We start from the raw sequence: 7,560 nt of genomic DNA, 5'->3' as shown, positions 1-7,560 counted from the left end.
AAAAGGGGCAAAACCGGCCAAAAACGGTCGAAGTTTGAAATTGTTGGAATGGGTTGAAAATGGTTACGGATGGTTGGAAGGGTCAAGAGTGCTTAAGGATGGGTAAAACAGGCCAAAAATGGTCAAAAATGGTTACGGATGGTCAAAAATGGCTAAAAATGGCAAAAAAAATGGTTTAAAATGGTCAAAAATGGCTAAAAGTGGTCAAAAATGGTTAAGAATGGTCAAAAATGGTTAAAAATTGTCAAAAACAGTTAAGAATGGTCAATGAGGGCTAAAAATGGCCAAAAAGGGTTAAACGGGGTCCAAAAAACAATATTCAAACTGGGTCAAAACCCTTACAAACGGCCAAAAATAGTTAAAAATGGTGAAGAGTGGGGTTAAAACCAGTTAAAAACCGTTAAAAACAGTTAAAAACCGTTAAAAGCAGTTAAAAGTTATCAAAACCAGTCAAAAATTGTCAAAATCGGTTAAAAATTATCAAAATCGATTAAAAACGGTCAAAAACGTTCGCGGGCAGTAAAAATCACCTAAAAAGGGTTAAAAACGGTGGAAAAGGAGCAGAAGTGGTTACACAAGAGTTAAAAATGGTCAAAAAGGGTCAAAAAAGGGACAAACCCGTTGGGAACGTCCGAAAACGGCAAAAAACGGTCGAAACCCGCCCAAAGGGGTGGGAAAAGGGCCGAAGGAGGGGCGGGCGGGGGGTCTGGGGGGTCTCACCGGGGCGGCCGAGGGCTCGTGGGTCCGAGTGTCCTCGTTGGTCAAGGTCCAGTAGAAGGAGGCCACGTCCAAGGTCCGGGTGGCCCCTCCCAGCAGCTCCATCCACGCGTCGAACGTCGACGGGTTCGCGGCCGCGCCGGCGCCCAGGGACATCCCCTCGGGGATGGACTCCACCAGCACGATCCTACGGGGGGCTCGGGGGGTCTCTGGGGTCTTTGGGGGGTCTTTGGGGGTCTCTGGGGTCTTTGGGGGGTCTTTGGGGGTCTTGGGGAGTCTTTGGGGGTCTTGGGAAGTCTCCATGGGACCCGGCGCCCAGGGACATCCCCTCGGGGATGGACTCCCATACAGGAGCCTACTGGGGGCCTCGCGGGGGTCTCTGGGTCTTTGGGGGGTCTTTGGTTGGGGGTCTGGGGGTCTTGGGGGTCTTTTGTTCAAAAAGGGGGGTACCTTTGGGGGGGGGCTTTTTTTTCGGGGGTCCTTGGGGGGCCTTGGGGAGTCTCCATGGGACCCGGCGCCCAGGGACATCCCCTCGGGGATGGACTCCACCAGCACGATCCTACGGGGGGCTCGGGGGGTCTCTGGGGTCTTTGGGGGGTCTTGGGGGTTCCTGGGGGTCTTTGGGGCCCCTGGGGGTCTTTGGGGGTCTTGGGGAGTCTCCCCAGGCCCCGGTGCCCAGCACAATCCTATGGGGAGCTCAGGGGGTCTTTGGGGTCTTGGGGGGTCTTTGGGGCCCCTGGGGGTCCCAGGGGGTCTCTGGGGGTCCCAGGGGGTCCCTACTGGTCCCAGGGAGTCTCTGGGGGTCCCAGGGGGTCCCAGGTGTTCCCAGGGGGTCCCTACTGGTCCCAGGGGGTCCCAGGGGCTCTCTGGGGGTCTTTGGGGTCCCAGAGGTCTCCAGGGATCTCTGGGGATCTCTGGGGGTCCCAGTTGGTCCCAGTTGGTCCCAGTTGGTCCCTGCTGGTCCCGGGGGGTCTCTGGGGGGTCTCTGGGGGGTCTCCCGGGGTCGTTCCCCCCCCCCAATCCCCTCTTACCTGCAGGGCTCCTCGCAGGGTTTGGGGTCCCCGGGGGGGTCCCCGGGGGGGTCCCCGGGGGGGTCCCGACGGAGGAGGAGGAGGAAGAGGAAGGTGAGGAGGAGGAGGAGGAGGAGGAGGAGGAGGAGGAAGGAGCAGAGGGGGCGGCGCTGGGAGGGGGATTAATTAATTCCATTAATTATTCAGTCAATCAATAATTCAGTTAATCAATAATTCACCCAATTAATAATTCCCTCAATTAATAATTCAGTTAATTAATAATTCACTCCATTAATAACTCAGTTAATTAATATTTTGCTCCATTAATAATTCAGTTAATTAATAATTCAGTTAATTAATAATTCACACTATTAATAATTAACTCCATTAATTATTCAGTTAATTAATTATTCAGTTAATTGATAATTCACTCCACTGATAATTTACTTCATTAATAATTCAGTTAATTAAAAATACACTCAATTAATAATTCTCTCAATTAATAATTCAGCTAATTAATAATTTGCTCCATTAATAACTCAGTGAATTGATAATTCACTCAAATAATAATTCAGTTATTAAATAATTCACTCCATTAATAACTCCCTCCATCAATAACTCATTAATTAAAGCCCCCCCCCCCCAAATTGGGAGGAAGATCCCGGAAAGGGGGGAGAGGGGAGGGGGCTTTAATTAATGGGATTAATTCCCTTCATTAATTACCTTGGGGGGGGGCGGCCGAGGCTCCTCCGGGGGGTCCAGCTGGGGGGGGGGGGGAGAATTAAGGGGGGATCCCCCAAATTTGGGGGGGAACCAGGTTTGGGGACCCCCCCAGTTTGGGGTTGAGGCCCCAGAATCCCCCAGTTTGAGATTTTGGGGTCTCTGAGACCCCAAATTTGGGGGTTTGGGGGTTCTGAGACCCCAAATGTGGAGGATTGGGGGTTCTGAGACCCCAAATTTGGGGGGTTTGGGGGTTCTGAGACCCCAAATTTGGGGGGTTTGGGGGTTCTGAGACCCCAAATTTGGGGGGTTTGGGGGTTCTGAGCTCCCAAATTTGGAGGTTTGGGGGTTCTGAGACCCCAAACTTGGGAGTTTGGGGTCTCTGTGCCCCCAAATTTGGGTGGTTTTGGGGTCCCCCCCTTACCTGTTTATAGGCTCCCTTCGGTCCCATCCTGGCAAAGCCTGGAACAGAAAATTCCGGGTTTTATCTCCCCCCCCGGTGGGATTTGGGGGCTCAGGGACCCCCAAAACCCCCCCAAAAACCCCCCAAAAAGCCTCCGGAATTCCCGGGATTTGGAGCCTCCACGTGGGGCCTCCCCCAAAACCCCAAACCCTCCCCAAAATCGGGGCTGGGCCCCCCCGGGGCAGGGTGGGGGGGGGTAGGACGGGTTTAGGAACCGGTTTGGGGCGGGTTTGGGGCGGGTTTAGGGACAGGGACACGTTTAGGTTTTGGGGCACGTTTAGGGCCGGTTTTGGGACAAATTTAGAGTTGGTTTTAGGACACATTTAGGGCCGGTTTTGGGGCACGTTTAGGGCCAGTTTTGGGACAAGTTTAGGGCTGGTTTGGGGCCACATTTGGGGCTGGTTTGAGGCCACGTTTGGGGCAGGTTTGGGGCCACATTTGGGGCAGGTTTGGGGCTACATTTGGGGCAGGTTTGGGGCCACGTTTGGGGCAGGTTTGAGGCCACGTTTGGGGCCGGTTTGGGGGCCACTTCAGGGCCACGTTTAGGGCCGGTTTGGGGCCACATTTGGGGCCTGTTTGAGGCCACGTTTGGGGTCGGTTTGGGGCCACATTTGGGGTCGGTTTGAGGCCACGTTTGGGGTCGGTTTGGGGCCACATTTGGGGTCGGTTTGAGGCCACGTTTGGGGCCGGTTTGGGGTCGGTTTGGGGCCACATTTGGGGTCGGTTTGAGGCCACGTTTGGGGTCGGTTTGGGGTCGGTTTGGGGCCACACTTGGGGCCTGTTTGAGGCCACGTTTGGGGCCGGTTTGGGGTCGGTTTGGCGGCCGGTTTGGGGCCACATTTGGGGCCTGTTTGAGGCCATATTTGGGGCCCGTTTGGGGGCCAGTTCATGGCCACGTTTAGGGCCAGTTTAGGCCCACACTTAGTACTAGTTCGGGGCCGCTTCAGGGACACATTTAAGGAGGGTTTGGGGCCTTTCTTTGGCCGGTTTTGGGGCCGGTTTTGGGGCCTCATTTGGGGCCGGTTTTGGGACCACTTTTTCGCCCGGTTTTTGCCCCGTTTTTGCCCATTTTCGCCCCAGTTTCGGGACCACACTCAGGGCGGGTTTTCGGGCCGGCTCGGGGGACACGTTCGGGGCCGCTTTGGCCCCGTTTTTACCCGTTTTCTCCCCGTTTCGCCCCGTTTTCGGGGCGTCCCCCCCCCCGGCCCCCCCTCAGTGGTACCGTCCGGGCGCTCCGTCCGCTGGGGGGCGCCCTCGCCGTCCCAACGGCACCGCTCCGGTGCCCAGCCCCTTCCGGTGACGTCACTGTCGGCGGGGCCCGAAGGCGGCGGGAGGGGCATGTGGGGGGGGAGGGGAAAGTTGGGGTGATTTTGGGGGAAATTGGGGGGATTTGGGGGGGAATTTTGGGTCTATGGGAGGGGGGACGGAGGGTGGGGACGAGGCGCGGGGGGGGGGGGAGGGGGGACGTGGAGAAATGCGGGAGGGGTCGAGGGAGTTGGGGGATTTTGGGTTTTTTTTGGGGGTAATTGGGGGGATTTCGGGAGGTTTGGGGAGGTTTTGGGGGTAACTGAAGGATTTTGGGGTAATTTTGGGGGGTCTGGGGGGAATTTGGGGGGAATTGGGGGGTCTGAGGGGGTTTTGAGGGTTTGAGGGGGAATCGGAGGATTTTGGGGGGAATTGAAGGATTTTGGGGGGGAATTGAAAACTTTTGGGGATTTTGGGGGGGAATCGGAGGATTTTGGGGGGAATTGAAGGATTTGGGGGGGAATTGAAAACTTTTGGGGGGAATTGAAAGCTTTTGGGGATTTTGGGGGGGAATGGAAGGATTTGGGGGGAGAATTGAAAGCTTTTGGGGATTTTGGGGGGAATGGAAGGATTTTGGGGGGGTTGTGTGGTCTGGGGGGGGTTGGGGGAAATTTGGGGAGAAATTGGGGGGGTCTGGGGGGGGATTTGGGGGTTTGGGAGGTTTCGGGGGATTTGGGGGGTTGATTTTGGGGGCTCGGGGGGTTGTGGGGCGGCCTCAGCCCCCCCTCCCTGAGCCCCCCAACCCCCCCCCAGGCCGCCCCCCCAGACCCAGCTCGGCCCCCCCAGACATGGGTAAGGAGGGACCCCCCCAAACCCCCCCGAATTCCCTGAAAATTCCCCCAAATTCCCCGAAAATCCCCCCAAATTCCCTCCAAACCCCCAAAATTCCCTCAAAACCCCCCCCAAAAAATTCCCTGGGGATTTTCCCAAAGGATCTCCACCCACCCCCAAAATCCCCCCCCCCCCCCCCCGCCCCTAAATTCCTTCAAATCCCCCCTTCACCCCCCGAAATTCCAGGGAATCCCCCCCAAAGTGCCTCCAAAAGGCCCCAAATCCCCCCAACCCCCCCAAACTCCCCTTCCCTCCTCCCCCCTTCCCGTGATTCCCGTTAATCCCCGGGAGCAGCTGGGACTGGGGCAGCTGGGAATGGGACAGCTGGGACTGGGAGAGCTGGGACTGGGACAGCTGGGACTGGGACAGCTGGGAATCCCTGGGACACCCCCCTGCCCCTCCCCCAATCCCATTCCCATCCCCCCAATCCCATTTCCCCCTTTTTGATCCCATTTTCCCTTTTTTGATCCCATTTGTGATCCCATTTTTGATCCCATATTTGACCCCATTCCGCCTTTTTGATCCCATTTCTGATCCCATTCCCCCTCTCTGCCCCCCTCTTTGTTCCCATTTCCCCATTTCTGATCCCATTCCCCATTTCTGATCCCATTCCCCATTTCTGATCCCATTTCCCCTCTCTGCCCCCATTTCTGATCCCATTCCCCATTTCTGATCCCATTTCCCATTTCTGATCCCGTTTCTGATCCCATTCCCCATTTCTGATCCCATTCCCCATTTCTGATCCCATTCCCTATTTCTGATCCCATTTCTGATCCCATTTCCCCATTTCTGATCCCATTTCTGATCCCATTTCTGATCCCATTTCCCCTCTCTGCCCCCATTTCTGATCCCATTCCCCATTTCTGATCCCATTCCCCGTGTCTGATCCCATTTCTGATCCCATTTCCCCATTTCTGATCCCATTTCTGATCCCATTCCCCATTCCCGATCCCATTCCCCGTGTCTGATCCCATTTCTGATCCCATTTCCCCATTTCTGATCCCATTTCTGCCCCCATTTCTGATCCCATTCCTTGTGTCTGATCCCATTTCTGATCCCATTCCCCCTCTCTGCCCCCATTTCTGACCCCGTTTCTGATCCCATTCCCCTCTCTGATCCCGTTTCTGATCCCATTCCCCTCTCTGATCCCGTTTCCCCTCTCTGCCCCCATTTCTGATCCCATTCCCCATTTCTGATCCCATCCCCCCATTTCTGCCCCCCTCTCTGATCCCATCCCCCCATTTCTGACCCCGTTTCCCCCGCTCCGGTCGCAGCCACGGGGGAGTGGCTGCAGTTCTTCCAGGACGCCGGGATCCCGCCCGGCCCCGCCCTCGGCTACGCTGTCGCCTTTGTGGACAACAGGTGGGAGCGGGGGGGTTCCAGTGGGTCCTGGGGGATCCAGGGGGAGCCGGGGGGGTTCCAGTGGGTCCTGGGGGAGTTCCAGGGGGATCCAGGGGAATTCCAGTGGGTCTGGGGGGGATCCAGGGGGATCCAGGGGAATTCCAGTGGGTCTGGGGGGGATCCAGGGGGATCCAGGGGAATTCCAGTGGATCCTGGGGGGATCCAGGGGGATTCCAGTGGATCCCGGGGCAGTTTGGGGGGATCCAGGGGAATTCCAGTGGGTCTGGGGGGGGATCCAGGGGGATCCAAGGGAATTCCAGTGGGTCCCGGGGCTTTGGGGGGATCCAGGGGGATCCAAGGGAGTTCTCTGAGTGGATATCAGTGGATCCCAGGGGTCTCCAGGAGGATCCTGGAGGTCTCCCATGTGGATCCTGGAGGTCTCCAGGTGAATCCCAGGGATCTCCAGGCAGATCCCAGTGGATCCCGGGGGTCTCCAGGCAGATCCCAGTGAATCCCGGGGGTCTCCAGGCAGATCCCAGTGAATCCCGGGGGTCTCCAGGTGGATCCCAGTTGACCCTGGAGGTGCCCCAGTGGATTCCAGTGGATCCTGGGGGTCTCCAGGCAGATGCCAGTGGATCCCAGTGGTCTCCTGATGGATCCCAGTGGATCCTGGGGGTCTCCAGGTGGATCCCAGCAGATCCTGGGGGTCTCCAGATGGATCCTGGGGGTCTCCAGGCCAATGCCTGAGTGGAATCCTGGCGGGATCCCCGTGGGTCCAGGGGGATCCCGGGGGCTGCAAAGGCCTCCTGAGGAGGCCGGGGGTCTGTGGGCGGATCCCAGTGGATCCCAGTGGATCCCAGTGGCTGCTTCCCGCAGGATCCACAAGGACATGCTGCTGGAGCTGACGCGGGAGCTGATGAAGGAGTTGGGCATCACCGTGGTGGGCGACGTCATCGCCATCCTGCGCCACGCCCGCCTCGTGCACAGCCAGGTGGGACCCCGGGACACCCCTGGGACACCCCCAGGAACCCTGGGACACCCCCAGGACACCCCCAGGAACCCCCAGGAACCCCCCCTGGAACCCCGGGACACCCCCGGGACACCCCCAGGAACCCTGGGACACCCCCTGGAACCCCGGGACACCCCCAGGACCCCCCCGGGACACCCCGGGAC

The 7,560-nt window shown here is 57.6% G+C and overlaps 1 long non-coding RNA gene and 1 other non-coding gene across 2 annotated transcripts; one reads left to right on the top strand and one right to left on the bottom strand.

Annotated features, from left to right (window-relative positions):
- Positions 1-1,856: 1,856 nt before the first annotated feature.
- Positions 1,857-4,209, bottom strand: LOC113989190. The gene is made up of 4 exons (XR_003541166.2): positions 4,133-4,209; positions 2,872-2,909; positions 2,451-2,489; positions 1,857-1,897 (listed from the first exon to the last, which is right to left on the bottom strand). It is a non-coding gene; the product is annotated as an uncharacterized LOC113989190 (long non-coding RNA).
- A 758-nt stretch (positions 4,210-4,967) lies between these two features.
- On the top strand, positions 4,968-7,373 carry LOC113989189. Its single transcript, XR_005562732.1, has 3 exons — positions 4,968-5,007; positions 6,321-6,408; positions 7,264-7,373. It is a non-coding gene; the product is annotated as an uncharacterized LOC113989189 (transcript).
- The last annotated feature ends 187 nt before the right edge of the window (positions 7,374-7,560 follow it).

This window comes from Pipra filicauda, unplaced genomic scaffold (assembly GCF_003945595.2).
Source record: "Pipra filicauda isolate LSUMZ 115617 unplaced genomic scaffold, ASM394559v2 scaffold1574_size9252_pilon, whole genome shotgun sequence".
Taxonomy (NCBI): domain Eukaryota; kingdom Metazoa; phylum Chordata; class Aves; order Passeriformes; family Pipridae; genus Pipra; species Pipra filicauda.
Note: the sequence above shows the minus strand (reverse complement) of the source record. Positions and strands in the feature narration are given on the sequence as shown.